Source organism: Argopecten irradians, chromosome 3 (assembly GCF_041381155.1).
Source record: "Argopecten irradians isolate NY chromosome 3, Ai_NY, whole genome shotgun sequence".
NCBI classification, from domain to species: domain Eukaryota; kingdom Metazoa; phylum Mollusca; class Bivalvia; order Pectinida; family Pectinidae; genus Argopecten; species Argopecten irradians.
Genome location: NC_091136.1, coordinates 43,344,505 through 43,361,492, shown reverse-complemented (window position 1 = coordinate 43,361,492; position 16,988 = coordinate 43,344,505). Strand labels below are relative to the sequence as shown.

General features: G+C 35.0%; 1 long non-coding RNA gene across 3 annotated transcripts; it reads right to left on the bottom strand.

Moving 5' to 3' along the window:
* Positions 1 to 541: 541 nt before the first annotated feature.
* On the bottom strand, positions 542 to 15,353 carry LOC138318694 (uncharacterized). Of its 3 annotated transcripts, XR_011207910.1 has the most exons (7): positions 15,324 to 15,353; positions 12,763 to 12,870; positions 11,517 to 11,559; positions 4,905 to 5,043; positions 3,849 to 4,469; positions 2,430 to 2,566; positions 542 to 2,238 (listed from the first exon to the last, which is right to left on the bottom strand). It is a non-coding gene; the product is annotated as an uncharacterized lncRNA (long non-coding RNA). The 3 variants fall into 3 exon arrangements; XR_011207908.1 differs by lacking the exons at positions 12,763 to 12,870; positions 15,324 to 15,353 and having other exon boundaries at positions 553 to 2,238; positions 11,517 to 12,701; XR_011207909.1 differs by lacking the exons at positions 2,430 to 2,566; positions 12,763 to 12,870; positions 15,324 to 15,353 and having other exon boundaries at positions 560 to 2,238; positions 11,517 to 12,696.
* Positions 15,354 to 16,988: the final 1,635 nt, after the last annotated feature.

Here is a 16,988-nt window from a genome sequence, read left to right as displayed (position 1 = left end):
TTATTTCAGGTTATCTGTCTCCGTTTTGCGTATAATAAAACTATCAGCTGTTTACAGTTGTCAGAGTAGTTTATTTACGAAGAGAACAAATACCCATATTATCACTCTCGTGACATATGTCGCCTCCGATTGGCTACCACGGCGCACTCAAAAGGTTCATAGCGGTCACACTTTCAACGCAATTTATTAAAATATAATTTCTTACACCACGTACACACACTATATTTATAGCGTATAAGTTGTGTAATTCAGAATAACAAGGGAAGTTCGGAGGGTGTCAAATTAGTCGCCCTGGTGGTCAAACGTTTTATTTTTGTATAAAGATACACAATCTAATTAAAATTAGAATTGTAATTCTGCTCCACTACGATGATCTGCGTTACACTCCAAAACAAGATCTAACAACACCCTGTTCGGAGTCCTGAGCATGATCCTTGTGGTTAGCCAATCAGCGTCTCGCCTACGGAGTCTTCGGTATGATTGATTCATTCATTCGGAAGTATAAACGGCTAAGAGTATTCCTGAAATGTTCCGATTCTAAGCTAGAAGTCATGCTGAGGTGACCCTAAACGAGGCATTGTTAGATCTTGTATTGGAGCGTAACGTAGAACATCGTAGTGGAAAAATAACGTCTAATTTTAATTAGATTGATAGATACATAAACTGTAGCTAGGGATTAGATGGTATGACATGAAAAGTCAGGTCAGAGACCCTTAAAAAGCTTTTTGAAATACGTGTATGTGGGAGGTCAATGTTCTGTTTGGTCCAATGTTGATAAAATTTAAATATAGAATGTATTCTTGATCATTGTTTCTTAATTCTTCTGCACTGGTATGATAACATTAAAATAAATTTGAAACAAGAGGCCAAAAGGGCTATTAATACAATATATATTGTTGTCTATTTGACCCCTGTGACCTTGCATTAATGTCAGCATAAGCACAATCTTGATAGCCCTTTATCCCAGCAATATATAGGCCTAATATCAGGTCTCTATGACTCTTAGCTATTGACAAGATGTCGTTTAAGGATTTATCGCATATTGAAACAATGTGACATAAAATGAAGGTCAATATTATTCATTTGAACAAACTTGGAAGACCTTCTTCCCAGCATTATACAGGCCTAATATCAAGTCTCTAGGGGTCTTTTTAAGTAATTTTGCCTATTTGGTCCAGATGACCTTGAATAAAGGTCAAGGTCATTAATTTAACCAAACGTGGTAGTCCATCATCCTAGCCTGTTACAGGCGCAATATCAGGTATCTAGGGTTATTATTATTGAAAAGAAGTTGTTTAAATAGTTAAGCCCATTTGAACCCTGTGACCTTATATGATAACCAAATTCATTCATTTGAACAAACTTGATAGCCCTTCATCCCAGCTGTATACAGGCCTAATATCAGGTTTCTAGGACCCTTAGTTATTGACAAGATGTCATTTAAGAAATATTACCTATTTGATCTTGGTGACCTTAAATAAATGTCAAGGTCATTAATTTGTTGCAAGGGTTCTTAGTTATTGACGAGTTGTTGGAATGAAAAGTTTATGTATAACAGACGGCGCATGGACGACACATGATGACAATAGGTCATCCTGAACCTACCTACAAAAGTAGGTAACTGAAAAGTATCCTTTTTGGATCGCACCATTTCCGCCATTCCACCTAATTCCATAATTTATTGTGTTCATAACATGTAAATATTGCTTAATGCAATAAAGCATGATGCATATTACAATAATATTACTGGAAAGGGACCATGACCTGACGTTTTTGCCATGTCATACTATGACTATCGAGCCCTCAGGTATATTAACCACAACATAAAACATATCATCCATGGTCACTATGCAGAGGGCCCAAATTCACACCTAAATGAATAGTTTGTTTTACTTTTGGTGTGAAACTATACAATCTGAGTACATACCCGTCACACTCCTCTTTATTTAAAGTACATCCAAAGTTTTGTGGTATATCTTTTATATATATATTTTATATTAAATAATATAAGCTACTTACCAACTTCTGGGTCTTCTGTCCATTTTGAAAAATGCACTTGTTACTCTGGAAGATAGATGATTTTTTTTTCATGAAATCCTTGTTTTATGGCAGATTACTAATCTGTAATTAACCACTACACATAAGAGCATAGTGTAGTCCGTGAAGGTCAGTTGAAACGTGTATTAATTGGTCAGCTTCCATGAAGGATTAGAAAGCTCTGTCAAAATAGGTTAGGCACTGAAACAAAGAAAAATCAGTACATGTCATCTGGCTACACGGAAGGTGATATTCATTCATAGAACAATGTCCAAAGTATTTTAACAAATGCAGCACCTGACAGATAAAACAATTTGATCAGTCATACAAATTATTTTCTATGTTGAGCTTAATTTGCCTCCGTACGAAAACACAATTTTATAAACACTAACCGTGACTTCAGTCTTTATTTTCGCAGCTAAAACGTCGATCTGCCACATTCCAAATCCCTTTTCCTTAGAAATATTGAAAGGATTTGTGTTCCTATAAGATCGGGTTTTTTTTTTTTTTTTTTTTTTTTTTTGCAATACTGAAACATACACATATTCGTTACATTAATATTCTTTCGCGAATAATATTTTGTAATCAGGTATTATTCCAAAATGATATACACCTGAGACATGCTATGTAAACTAAGCAAAAGAGTTTTAAAAATAATTTTAGGTGTTATCCGATATTAAATCTAGCGATATTGTGCATGTCTTTAAATCACTAGTTTGTTGTAGATGTAAAGACCTAAGTTGATAAAAAGTGAGAATACAAAATTACTAACCTAAAGTATTACTGTTAACTCGTAAATTGATAACAATCAACAGTAATATCTAAGCCATGACACTTTGATCAACTGAGCTCTGTCCATCTGCACCAAATTGTTGAATTTCAGGCATTGCGAATATCACTGTTTAAATGGATAATACCTTATTACCTTTTTTGCCCTTGTGACTTTGAATGAAGGTCAAGGTCATTCATTTAACAAATTTAGTAGTCTCTCATGCTACAGGTCCAATGTCGGTACCGTAGGCCTTTGGGTTATTAAGAATAAGTCATTTGAATGAAAAGATAACGCACGGCAGACGGCGCAACGACGACGGACGATACATGATGATATTAGGTCATCCTGACCTATCGGAACCAAAAATGTCTTTTAAATATCCAAAGGGATATCGCAAGGTAATCATATTGATGTATCAGTTTAAGCTATTGCACTAGAGTAGTCGTATCTAGTGAGGATATTGTATTTTTAATAAATCAAAAAAAGGGAAAATTAAGACTGTGGTGAAATTTTAATGGTGATGTAAAACTTAGGGAAAATGTTTTTTTTATAAACACTGAAGTTGATGAATCACTGAAAAGATTTGAAATAATTACAAAATCATTGTTGTATTTCGAACATTTAGTATTTTGTTAGAACCATTATATCTGTCCTCTTTACATAACCAAAACAGTTACTGGTCTTTTTTAATGTTTGAAAGTAAACCTCCACTGCTTCCCTTACGCCCCACTTCCCAGTTCCCTTCATTACTAGAAATAAACTCAGACCAGACCTTAATGCCATGTCAAACTATACAAATCTGACACTTATATTTAAACACAACATAAAACATATAGACCATGGCCGGCCACTATGAAGAGGGCCCAAATTCACACCAAAATCAATAGTTTGTTTTACTTTTGGTGTGAAATAATACAATCCGAGTACATACCCGCCATACTCCTCTTTATTAAGAGTGCACCCAGAGTTTTGTGGTATATCTCCATACCATTTAGATATATAGGTATTTTTTTAATATTAAAGTACATTAGCTACTTACCAACTTCTCGGTCTTCTGTCCATTTTGAAAAATGCTCTTGATACTCTGTAAGAGAGATGATTTTTTTCATGAAATCCTTGCTTTATGACAGATTACAAATCTGTAACTAACCACTACACATAAGAGTATAGTTTAGTCCGTGAAGGATCACTTGAAACGTGTATTAATTGGTCAGCTTCCATGAAAATAAGGCTGGAATTAACTACCGCTTCTTAGTCCCAATAGATAAAACTTATCTCCAAATATCAGTGCTGAAGCGTTATTGGTAGATGTTGCATCGGTAACCAAAAATAAGTTGCTTTCAGAACAAAACAATGCCATGATGTAAATTTTCAGTTTTTTTTTTTTTTTTTTTTGTTTTTTTTTTTTTTTTATTTCAAAGTAAGTCAGCCATTTCATTTCATATTCAAGCTCTGTCAAAAAAAGGAAGGCACTGAAACAAAAGACAATACATGTCATCTGGCTATGGAAGGTATTTTAACAAATGCAGCAGCTGACAGATATAATATTTTCCATTCATACTAATTAGTTTCCTCTTCTGAGATTAATTCGCCTTAAAACATTTATAGAAGTTGACTATTCAACAGGAATAACACGTTCGACTGCTCCTTGCTGCAGCATCTGAAACGATCAAAAGTAACAATATTAAAGCAAAGAGTATTTTAGTAAGAAATTAATCGATTATTTAAAAGTAATGTAATGTTACGTTTAACACAATGTTCTGTGATGTGGCCATTAGATTGACTAAGAGATAAAGTGGAGTTATGATTCCTAAAATAAATTACTACGTTAATAAAACTCACTTCCAAAGCCATTGCGTCAGGTTCAATAATAGGATACATGTATATAAAAAATGTATGCTTAAAAATTGGATTAGCTAAAATAAAAAGCCTTACTGGAAAAAACAAGTGTGAATGGTAATAAATATTCAAGAAGCCAAAATATCACCAAGAGGCTTTTAGAACAAAGGATAAGGGGGAATGAGTCTGCTAATGAAATTCGATATTCAATCAGAGCTTTCTTGCAGTGACAGCACAAAATTGCCAACATGCTAACCTTTTTCTTTTTTTCTTTTTTTTATAACTATTTATTGAAATTTCTTCTGTAATTTCCGACAGAAAGACAGAAATGTCTGCACCTAGATGAACCCACGACACGAACAGCAGCATTATACTCCTCTCTTATTGTCTAATTTCTATAAAAAAATCAAGCAAACAAACAAACAAAACATAATAATGTAGTTATCGCTTTGCGAGTATCCGACTACCTGACCATCTTCAGACAACATTCATACTAGGCTATCCATCTGTCTATGTAAGCTTCACGATGATCTTTTTGTTCAATATAACATTTTGAAATTCTAAACAAGAGGCCCAAAGGGCCTTAACGGTCATCTGACTACCTTGACAATAGTAAAATTAATTATATATGGTGTCACTTTGTCAGGATCATGTCAGGATCATTTTCAATTTCTTTCAACAAATTTTATTTCAAACAAGAGGCCCAAGGGCCTTTAAATATAGGAACTTAATTATACATAGTGTCATGGTTGTCATCTTCGATTTGGGATCAACCAGAGATGTAACAATACTTTGTCTGGACCATGTCAGGATCATTTCATGCAAGTTTCAGCCAAATCCCTTCGGTAGAACTTGAGAATAAGTTCAAAATGTGTTTTCAAGATGGCGGCTGTGACGGCCATCTTGGATTTCGGATTGACCCGAAAAATAACAACACTTTGTCTGGACCATGTCAGGATCATTTCATGCAAGTTTCAGCGAAATTGCACCGGTAGAACTTGAGAAGAAGTTCAAAATGTGTTTTCAAGATGGAGACTGTGGCGGCCATCTTGGATTTCAGATCGACCCGAAAAATAACAACACTTTGTCGGGACCATGTCAGGATCATTTCATGCAAGTTTCAGCCAAATCGCACTGGTAGAACTTGAGAAGAAGTTCAAAATGTGTTTTCAAGATGGCGGCTGTGGCGGCCATCTTGGATTTCGGATCGACCCGAAAAATAACAACACTTTGTCGGGACCATGTCAGGATCATTTCATGCAAGTTTCAGCCAAATCGCACTGGTAGAACTTGAGAAAGTTCAAAATGTGTTTTCAAGATGGCGCCTGTGGCGGCCATCTTGGATTTCGGATCGACCCGAATAATAACAACACTTTGTCGGGACCATGTCAGGATCATTTCATGCAAGTTTCAGCCAAATCGCACCGGTAGAACTTGAGAAGAAGTTTAAAATGTGTTTTCAAGATGGCGGCTGTGGCGGCCATCTTGGATTTCGGATCGACCCGAAAAATAACAACACTTTGTCGGGACCATGTCAGGATCATTTCATGCAAGTTTCAGCCAAATCGCACCGGTAGAACTTGAGAAGAAGTTCAAAATGTGTTTTCAAGATGGCGCCTGTGGCGGCCATCTTGGATTTCGGATCGACCCGAAAAATAACAACACTTTGTCGGGACCATGTCAGGATCATTTCATGCAAGTTTCAGCCAAATCGCACCGGTAGAACTTGAGAAGAAGTTTAAAATGTGTTTTCAAGATGGCGGCTGTGGCGGCCATCTTGGATTTCGGATCGACCCGAAAAATAACAACACTTTGTCGGGACCATGTCAGGATCATTTCATGCAAGTTTCAGCCAAATCGCACCGGTAGAACTTGAGAAGAAGTTTAAAATGTGTTTTCAAGATGGCGGCTGTGGCGGCCATCTTGGATTTCGGATCGACCCGAAAAATAACAACACTTTGTCGGGACCATCTCAGGATCATTTCAGGTAAGTTTCAGCTCAATCCCACTGGTCAAACTTGAGAAGAAGTTCAAAATGTGAAAAGTTAACGCACGGCGGACGGCGCACGGCGCACGGCGCACGGCGGACGGCGCACGGCGCACGGCGGACGGCGCACGACGACGGACGAAACATGATGACTATAGGTCATCCTGACCCTTCGGGTCAGATGACCTAAAAAGCATAACAACAAAATACACATCTGTCCTCTCATAGGAGGAGACTTATTTATGGCAAGCCAAGTTACTTTTTATTCTATTAATTCCGATATCGGAATTAAATTTCTGATATCGGATATCGGGAATTCTAATTCCGATATCGGAAATTCTTATTTCGATATCGGAAATCCTAATTCTTATTCCGATATCATAAATTAGAAAACAATTTTCCATATCAGAAATTCCAATTCTGATATGGGAAATTATATTTCCGATATCAGGAATTATATTTCCTATATCAGAAATTCTCCTTCTTTCTGCTGTAATAACTGCTCCCTTGTAGCTGCGTTATTTGCATGGTAGAATAACTTGACTTTCCGATATCGGAAATTGAATTCCTGATATCGGAAATACAATTTCTGATATTGAAATTTGTTTCTAATTTCCGATATGAGAAATAGAATATCCGATATCAGAATTAGAATTTCCGATATCAGAATTAGAATATCCGATATCAGAATTAGAATTTCCGATATCAGAAATCAAAAGTGATTTAATATATTGATATAATTAAAGATAACAAAAAAAAAACCCACTTGGAATTTCGCCTAACAGATAAAGATAAGTATTTATCAACACACAATAGACAAGTTTGAAGATTATATATTAATAAAATACAGTAATGGTTATGCCTTTGGTAATTTAATTTACAAAATCATGGATAGCCAGGACTAGTGCGGAAGTTGACATCTTTCTGTCTTAAAGTCATCGCATACAATCAAAATATTAAAAGACATTTGCAATTCTTCCCGTGTCTAAGAGAAATGTTCAGTAATTTCCCATTTGTCATATAATCATGTAAAATATTGCTTGCCAAGTTAATTCAAGAGCAGTGTAAAAATGAGCCGTACCCAAACGATTCTAAACACGTCGGTAAGTACATCAATTAGCACATAGAGATCAGAATATTATCCGAGATCGCTTGCATCAAATGTTTCCCATACTCTAATCAGACAATGCGAAACACTTTGAAAACTTACAGGACATTTGGTCTGGTAAAATTTTCATTTTCACCAGACCAGATGAAACTTTACCAGACCAAAAATATTTACTGAAAATTGACATGATTTTTGTTTTGCTTTTGGTTGATGTGTATATGGTACAGGAAAGGAATTTAATAATGGAAATATAACAAGCGAAGCTATGATAACAAAATTACAATCATTTTATTGCTCAGCTGGTAGTTGATTAACCATGGATAATTCTCTATGATTAGATTCTTCTTACAGGATTGGAAAAGTTACGAGATTTAAAAGGGAAAGTAGTTGGAGAAACAGTTAAAACAAGGATAAAGATCCAAACATCTTGCTACAGAGTGATAAATTCTGATCTACTATTCCCTGGAATACATCATGATGCCCATGAAATTATCTGCTTTTGACTGAAAGTCATCGAAGAAATCATCCTCTATGTCCTTGTTGTCATATATATCATTAATAATGTTCACATCCTCTATTTGCGACATCCAGTTCACATAGCCACTCAAAGTCTGACAGTGGACGATTGCTTTAACAATGGCATGTATTGATTTAAAAAGAATCAACATCTTCTCAGTATCCGCTTTTTTCAGTTGTTGTAATGTTTTTACAGCCACCGATTCCGCCGGCACCGCTGATACTTTCCTGTTTGAACATCCCGTTATGAATTTGTTCTGCCCTCGCAAGTTTTTTAATCTCTGGTTTAAATTATCACGTGAGTTGAACCCGTAATATTCTTTACAAAGAGAACATGACATCAGACCATTCTCAAATACGAGACATACTGACTAGGCCCTATCGGTGTGCTTTTAAATAACGTCAGCCATGACACTTTCGCTTTATCATCATGATCAGTAAAACGCTTTGATCGTATGAAATTCAATATGTTTTAAGCGCGTAGTAACAGAGATCTACTCGATCTAATAAACGACCACTCGGACAACCTCGGGCCTTCACATTCTTATCGGAATGGAAAATGCTCGAAGAGTTCCGATTAATACACGACTGTACGGACATTATTTGCACTTCGTATGCCATTATCCGTGAATTTAGTGCCACAGAGATGTATTGTTATTTATTTAACTACATTTTATCATATTTGTGTGATATTTATACCTGTTGTAGCGCTGAAATTTTACCGGACAGCATGTCCGGAAAATTGGATTTTTTTACCGGACCGGTTGTAAGTTTACCAGACATGTCCGTCGGTCCGACGGTGTTTGGGATTGTCTGCTCTAATAGCGTGTTCATATTTTATATCGGACATTGTTTCGCATGTCAGACTACTCCAGAATACTTCCTTTGGAGGGAGACTGCATGGTTTCCTAAAACCCTACAGGGTCATTGACATAGTCGTAGGGATATATGATTTTTAGGAGTGACCAAAGTGCTATGCCGTGTTCTGAACCTTTTCTTTATCGTCTGCAGACTTTTGACATGATCTTTTTCTAAAGATGCCCCCACAAACAGGAACTTGTCTATAACGTTCAAACAGCATATAGGGAAAGGAATGTACTTATCCGCGTCAGTCAAAGATATATTCAAGCTAATGTTAAAAATCCCATAGAAACTGCCCACAGCCCAATTTTCTTGAAACTTTGCACAGTACTACTAGTTTTCCCTTTCAAATGACACTACTTTTTTCCTTTTGTGATTTTAAAAATTCCATCTCTACTTAAATTTTAATAGAAAGTAAAATGCTCACCTTTAGACCTTTTAAATTAAATATGATCTATATGCTGTATGCTGTATGTACATTTGTAGGTAATTTTTAAAACCACAAAAGGAAAAAGTAGTGCCCCGATTTTAATTTCGAAACTAATTTACATATAGACAGAAAATGTCTAATGGGCATTTTTTTTAAATGTTTTTATTCAATTTTTATCATAATAAACAATACAAGACAATACAAAACACTTACTTGCATATCTACACAATCATGCATAATTGTGTAGATATGCAAGTAAGTGTTTTGAAATTAAAATCGGGATACAGTTTTTACGTAATTTGAAAATAAAGAGTGCATGTAGGAATGGACCTCTTTTTCGTTAGCATACCTAGCTACCTAGCTCACAAAATTCTTCTTAATCATGGAAAAAATCAGATAAATACGGATAGTGGGATCTGTTCTAGTGAGGTTTCAGTCTCGTTGACGTCTCGTGATTTTCAAAAAATATAATTGTCTCTATTTGTAGCCATATATAAAATCTATTGTTTATAGAATTTTTATACACAAATCTAAAAACAGTGAATTTCTTACACTTTTAGGGAGGTGAAGCAGAAGTATCACTTTGGGTCACTCAATGATAAGCAAAACATTTTGCATAGATGTACCTCAGGGTCAGCTGCATATTGATATCCGATTTTTTCTGGGCTCATGGTAATTTCAGAGGTAAAAGGCCTTTGATCTCTGAAATTACCATGAGCCGGAAACAAAAATAGGATGTTCTGAATAGCATACTATATGCAGCTGCCCTAAGTTTTCTTCATGTAAAATATTCAGCTAATCACTGAGTGGTCGTAAAACAGCCCAAAATGATACCTCTCCTTTTACCCTTTTTTACTTCCACGTTTTCACTTAAATCGCATGTGCGACGATATTTTTAGCTATATCAAGTTCAGTTTTGCTGTAAATCTATTAAGGTTCACCGGTATGAAAATGTTAAGCATTTGAGTGTGAAATTATAAACTATTGGTCTTTTACTTTTACATTTTCGTGTGATTTAAGTAATTTGAATTGTTAGCAAAAAATATTGAATAATGTCAAATTTTGTAACGGAACAAAAAACAAGCACACTGATCTATATGACCCCCTATTTTTATGCTAGCTTCAGAAAAAGCAACGTTTTTTTTCTTTTGAACTTTAACGTTTTAGAAAATGTTAGTCGTCAGGACTTTTTCTGTGAGGCGTTGAATCTGTCAGAAATGGGGGAAATGGGATATTTTCATCTTCAAAATTGAGGGGGTTGAGGTACCATATACTGCTATTCTGAGCAAATTTGACTTTTCACCAAAGCAGATCCTTAATACAAGGGTCTAATATCCTCTTGTATTTCTATTGCAAGATATTTAGACTTAATCTTGAAATAGTGAAATTGAATACTTGATCAATTTCTGTAAATAGATGTGTTTATATAATTACAATAATAGCCTTGTGTATTTTTATTACAAGATATTTGGGATTGTGAATTTTGTGATAGAGACATTGAGGCATTGATAAATTTCCGTAAATAATTGCAATAAATTATAGTTGTTATACAAGAGATGAGCGTCATCTTGTATGCCTGTTACAATATATTTGGGTTTAAATCTTTTAATAGTGAAATTGATGCACATTGGTCAATTTCTTTAAACTATACCAACTAAATCTACTGAGTTACTATTAACTTTAAGGACAGTTCATATATAATAACAGAGTTTAAACAATTGTACATTTGTACTCGCCTCCATAGAGAGTGTGGTTACACATCGTGACTATGTATCTGGAGAACCAGAATTATTTGTATGAACTTATATTGAGGCGTTGAGTTATTCTTTCAAATAATTGGCTAATCAGATGATCAGTGATCATACCCAAGTAATAAATGACTTAAGACGAGGACGAAATTCGTTTACTACAGTATTTAGATTTAAGGTACGTGACAGAAACCAAGTAAAACTAACTCAACACTCACCTTGACGTTGTAAGTTACGTCGGTCTGTCGCTTTTTTTGTGATCTGAAAGGAAACGATTAATGTTTCACATAAAACACTGAAAACTTAACTAATACAGTGTATAGACTCGACCATAGACTATTAGTTATACACTATTGTATTAGCATTTTACTAAATCTGACAGAACTATCCATGAACATAATCGTTATTGGTTCATTTCTTATCCACTCGTGGAAGCTTACGTATTTTATAAACAAACCAACAAAACATATTATATTATCACCACATAGATAAAGCCAAGCATGTCTACAGTTGTTTCCCATTGTGCGTGGTTTATTAGCTGTGCAAACCGCAAATAAATCTAACTGTTCTGAGGTACATGTACAACAAGTAAAACATGCAGTAACACACGAATGCTTGTGTGGACGGTACCACCGAAACGGACACTGTGGTAATTCGTACAACTACATATGTACATGTCAAAGATGTGTCTTACCTATGTTCTGCAAACCCTGGACTACGGCATTATGGAGTAAACACAAAATTGTTCCTCTTCGACTTCTTCATAACAAGATGTCACCATACAATAATTAAATGTGTGCGAAAATATACAATGTACGTTGTACAGTGTTATACGTTGTACAGTGTATTGTAATCTCGTTTCCGTTTCCAACCATTATAAGGTTTCCAAACCGCATAATTTCGAATGTAAAATATTTATATTAATTACATAATAACGGAACGGTGTGGCCAAACACATCAGTCTCTAGTTCTCTAGTTTCTCTATGCATGTATGACGAAAAAGAGAAATAAAATGAATTTGAATTTAAGTCCATCAAGTTCTATCTTCGCTAGCCAAGGCCTCTGATTATATCATGTTACACTCCACAACAGGTGATCAGAAGCCCTGGCTAGCTAAGATATATAATAAATGCATGCATTATACAGCCTATCGGCTATTTTTATCACAAACAAAAACCCATAGCTAAAAATAGAAGTAGAATATATATTACGTCTATTTTTAACTTGCATTTCTAACGGGAGCCCTGGAACAAAAATGATTTTTTTTTCTTGGATTAGATACCTAATACTTTTCTTGCACAAACATTAATAATTACAGAGACAATAAACATATTTTAGATAATTTCAAACGAATATACCATGATGTCACTTAGGCGTAGTCCGTATGATTACATTGATACACCGAATGTCGATGTCATAACTAACCATTATAAGGACACCTTTTTAACATAGTATCAAACTTACCTTTGACAGTTCAGACGAGTAGGGGACTGTATCACTGCTGGTACCGGGACGGCCGCGGTCGTACCGGATGTCAGTTACTAGACTATTTCGGTGCATTCGAATGGCGCGCTGTTGTTATTGAAAAGAATACTACACAACGCATATCAATAAAATCTCTGTCTAAATATGTACTATGCATCATAAATAACTTGCATCCCTGACTGTACCGGTGCTATAAACATACATATTTATTATTTACATCCCTGATTGTACCCGCACTATACAAGATACAAGTCATGCATTAATATCAGGATAAAAGTTCAGGGTAAGAAAAAGCAAGTAAGGACTAAAACACAGATTGTAAACGTTAATTTGATAAAAAAAAAAGAAGGTTTGCATGGGATAAAATAAATTTGGCTAAAACACACGAGAAAATTCATGCACAATTTATCAACATTGATATTAATGCATGACTTGTAGTTTGGCCCTAAATGACCTTAGTTGTCGATGGGCCTCAAACAAACAAACAAAAACAAACAAACAAACAACATATTTAACTAGCATGCTTGAGTGTACCCATGCTATACAACATATATAAATTAAATCTCCGTCTAAATATGTACTATACAACGTACATGACTTACATCCCTGACTGTACCCGTACTATAAAACCAACATAACTTACATCCTTGACTGTACCCGTATTAAACCACATATATAACTTACATCCCTGTCTGTACCTGTACTAACAAACGTATATAACTTAAATCCCTGACTATACCCGTACTATTCAACATATGTAACTTACATCCCTGAATATACCCGTACTATACAATATAAATCATTTACATCCATGACTGTACTCGTACTATCAAACGTATATAACTTACATCCCCGACTATACCCGTGCTACACAACATATAAAACTAACATCCCTGACTGTGCCCGTACTATCAGACGTATATAACTTACATCCCTGACTGTACCCGTACTATCAAACGATTAACGATCAGGCATATCAGTTATATACATGTACGTTGTATAGCACGGGTACAGTCAGGGATGTAAGTTATCGATGTTGTATAGTACGGGTACAGTCAGGGATGTAAGTTATCGATGATGTATAGTACGGGTACAGTCAGGGATGTAAATGATATTTGTTGTATAACACGGGTACAGTCAGGGATGTAAGTTATATATGTTGTACATGCTATATGTGACGGGTACAGTCAGGGATATCAGTTGTATTATTATGTTTTAAGTGACGGATACAGCCAGGATAGTTTTTTGTATATTTTATAACATTATTATATGTATGTAGTTTTCCTGCGACTGATACCGACAATGATGAATATCTATACCTACCAAGTAGAAGAATCTAATTTTTTTTTTCATCGTACATGTAGACTAGTACATTTATGTCAGATTCGCGTGAAAGTAGATGAAAAAATAAGTGTTAGGCGTTTTGTTACATTCTGCAAGAGCTAACCCCTTTCTAGAAGCTCTATTTTAAAAACAGGATCGACGATGCAGGCGTATTAGAGACGGATAATAAATCAAATACATTATGTGCGTTATTATTCTGACGTTCGAACGGACCGAATCATTTATAGATAACAGGCTATATATACATCCGGTACGATTACAGCCTTCCGGTACGTACGTGGACGGGTACAGTCAGGAATGTAACTGAAAGCCCCTGTTGGAGTAGGGGCTGTCAGGCGCGGTAGTGCAAATAATGAATTCTCCCTTATTATCAAGATTAACACTGAAAACGAGCGTACCTATTATGAACACGGATAATGGTATAGACAACCAAATGACATTTTTAAGTCAACTGCATGTGTGACATGACTTTCTATGACCCGGAGATGCTTAACCCGACAATAATACCCTCCATTGCTCTATACGAGATATCGTATATACATATATAACATATCTTATTTAATTTTTATTTGAGATATCTAAGAAATATTATCTACTTTATAAGATATCTTATATATTTGATAAGATATCTTATATAGATATAAGATATCTTATATAGATTTTAATTATAAAGTCTTTCTGCCTTCACTAGCTTTTGCATCTTCCGGCGAAATTTGTACAAATATAGACTATATATAGGGAAAATGCTTTACGAAAGGACTTTTGACCGTAAGTATTTAAATAATTCACATACATGCATCCTCGATACTCCAGGGGTTCCGATCACTTACGATCCCTACACCCCTGGACTATCTCATAGTGAAATTGAAGGCAGCTCAGCTGAAAATATTTGACCAATCACAGACCAGCAAAGATTTCCTTGCAGACTACAGAGAGAGCGACGCCCAACTTCAAAGCCACATAGTCAACCACAGTGTACCGTTATACGGTTTTTTTTATGTACATCAAAGGACTAAATTACCTGTTCAGTTCTGTTGCCTCCAGTTTTACGATGAGATAGTCCAGGGGTGTAGAGATCGTAAGTGATCGGAACCCCTGGAGTATCGAGGATGACATACATGTAGCTTATAACAATTTAACATATGACATCGATGCCCCTATTGAGCATTGTAACCAAGGTGATCAGATTGACTTACCAGGTTCGTGGTTATACGCAGCTCCTTACTTATTTATTTAAAGTATATTTATAGAATAGTTTAATACAATCAAGTGTCCACATTTATCGACTGCATTTGCCTACAGATACAGAATAAATTCCTACACAGATTGTCTTTTTTGTCCTTTTGCATTGAAAGTTCTTTAACACGGAAAAAAATCACAAAATATAGGTTAAAAAGTAGTTTTCAACACCCGAAATTTCAGGGAAATAGATAATACACATGTACATTATTCGGATTTTTCAGCCTACGGGGCGTAGAGCCCTACACCGTGACATCCGAGAGTGTGTGTTACACATATATATATATTTGCCTGAACCCCAAAAAGTACATGTTAAAATACCATTTTATGCAATGGTTCAATGGTGTGTCGTCATACTTTTTCATATGTTTTTGTTCCAACAGGTGTTTTTGTCAATCGGAGTTTTTTATAAAGTGTTCTTGACATAAAGTGATTTTCTACTATCTTATGTTAAAACGAATATACGGGGACTATCTGTCAAAAAGTCTTTTGGGCTACAATATTGCTGCTAATATTATGTTATATATACATCAGTTTCATATTTTGACTTCAAAGTTGGCGAAGTCAGCATTTGCTTTTATTGTGACCCAAATGTTGTCAGATCCTTTTTCAAATGGAGTGGTAATAAAGATAAGATATGAATATAAGGGCACATCAACAACTTATAAGTGTAAATTTAATTTGATTTAAAATAGAAGAATAACTCAACGCAGAAACCTTATTATGTAGTTATGGGAAACACGCGAAATAAAAGTGATCAGTCACATGGTACTTTCTGAATTCCTTATTGTTAAGTAACTGATTTAAGGTGCTACTCAGCTGACAAAAGTTATTTTAAGTAATTTTCTTCAGAAACAAAGGCTACTTATTTTACATTTTTACCGCCATTGAAAAGCTTAGGTTATTATTTTACTTCAAGATAAAACTATTTGAAATAATTGCGTCCCGACAAAAAAGCATGGCACTTTGCCCCCATATGGAATGAAGTACTGATTGTGCACGTGCCCAAGAAAAGCAAAACAAATTGACTTTTATATCATTTTATTATGTTATGAGACATATATTTGTACATGATTACAAACTACAAATTATTGTCCAACTAATTACGCTTATATGCTATATCGGCAGTGGATTATCTTTCAGTTAAAATTTAACTTTGGTCATTTTATTATTGTTTGTACATGAGAAAAAATGATAACTGTTTTGAATCCCAAACTTGGGATGGATGATATCAAATACGCTCTCCAAAGTTAAAGTAAATGGTGAAAGATTGTTATTAGATTCTCTTTTGAGTTTTTTGTTACTCTGGTGATAAGTTGACTATCTTGCAGCAATATCCACTGTTCCATGAGCGTATATGTTAGAAGTGGGGAAATGCCATTAAGCTAGAATTCTGAAAGGAATCATGGTGAATTCTGGTTATTTCTCAAGGATACCGTAAATGTTCGTTTACTTTGAAACGTAAACTGTCCTGGTGCGATATCTCTTAAATAGTTGAAATTGTACAGCAAGTAAAACATGTATGTTAACTAGGTTAACATTATTTTTATGACAAAAATGGTAATATTAGTCTCCATATTCCGGTTGTCTTTTCTTTTTGATCATAGAATTTATCGGGCAAA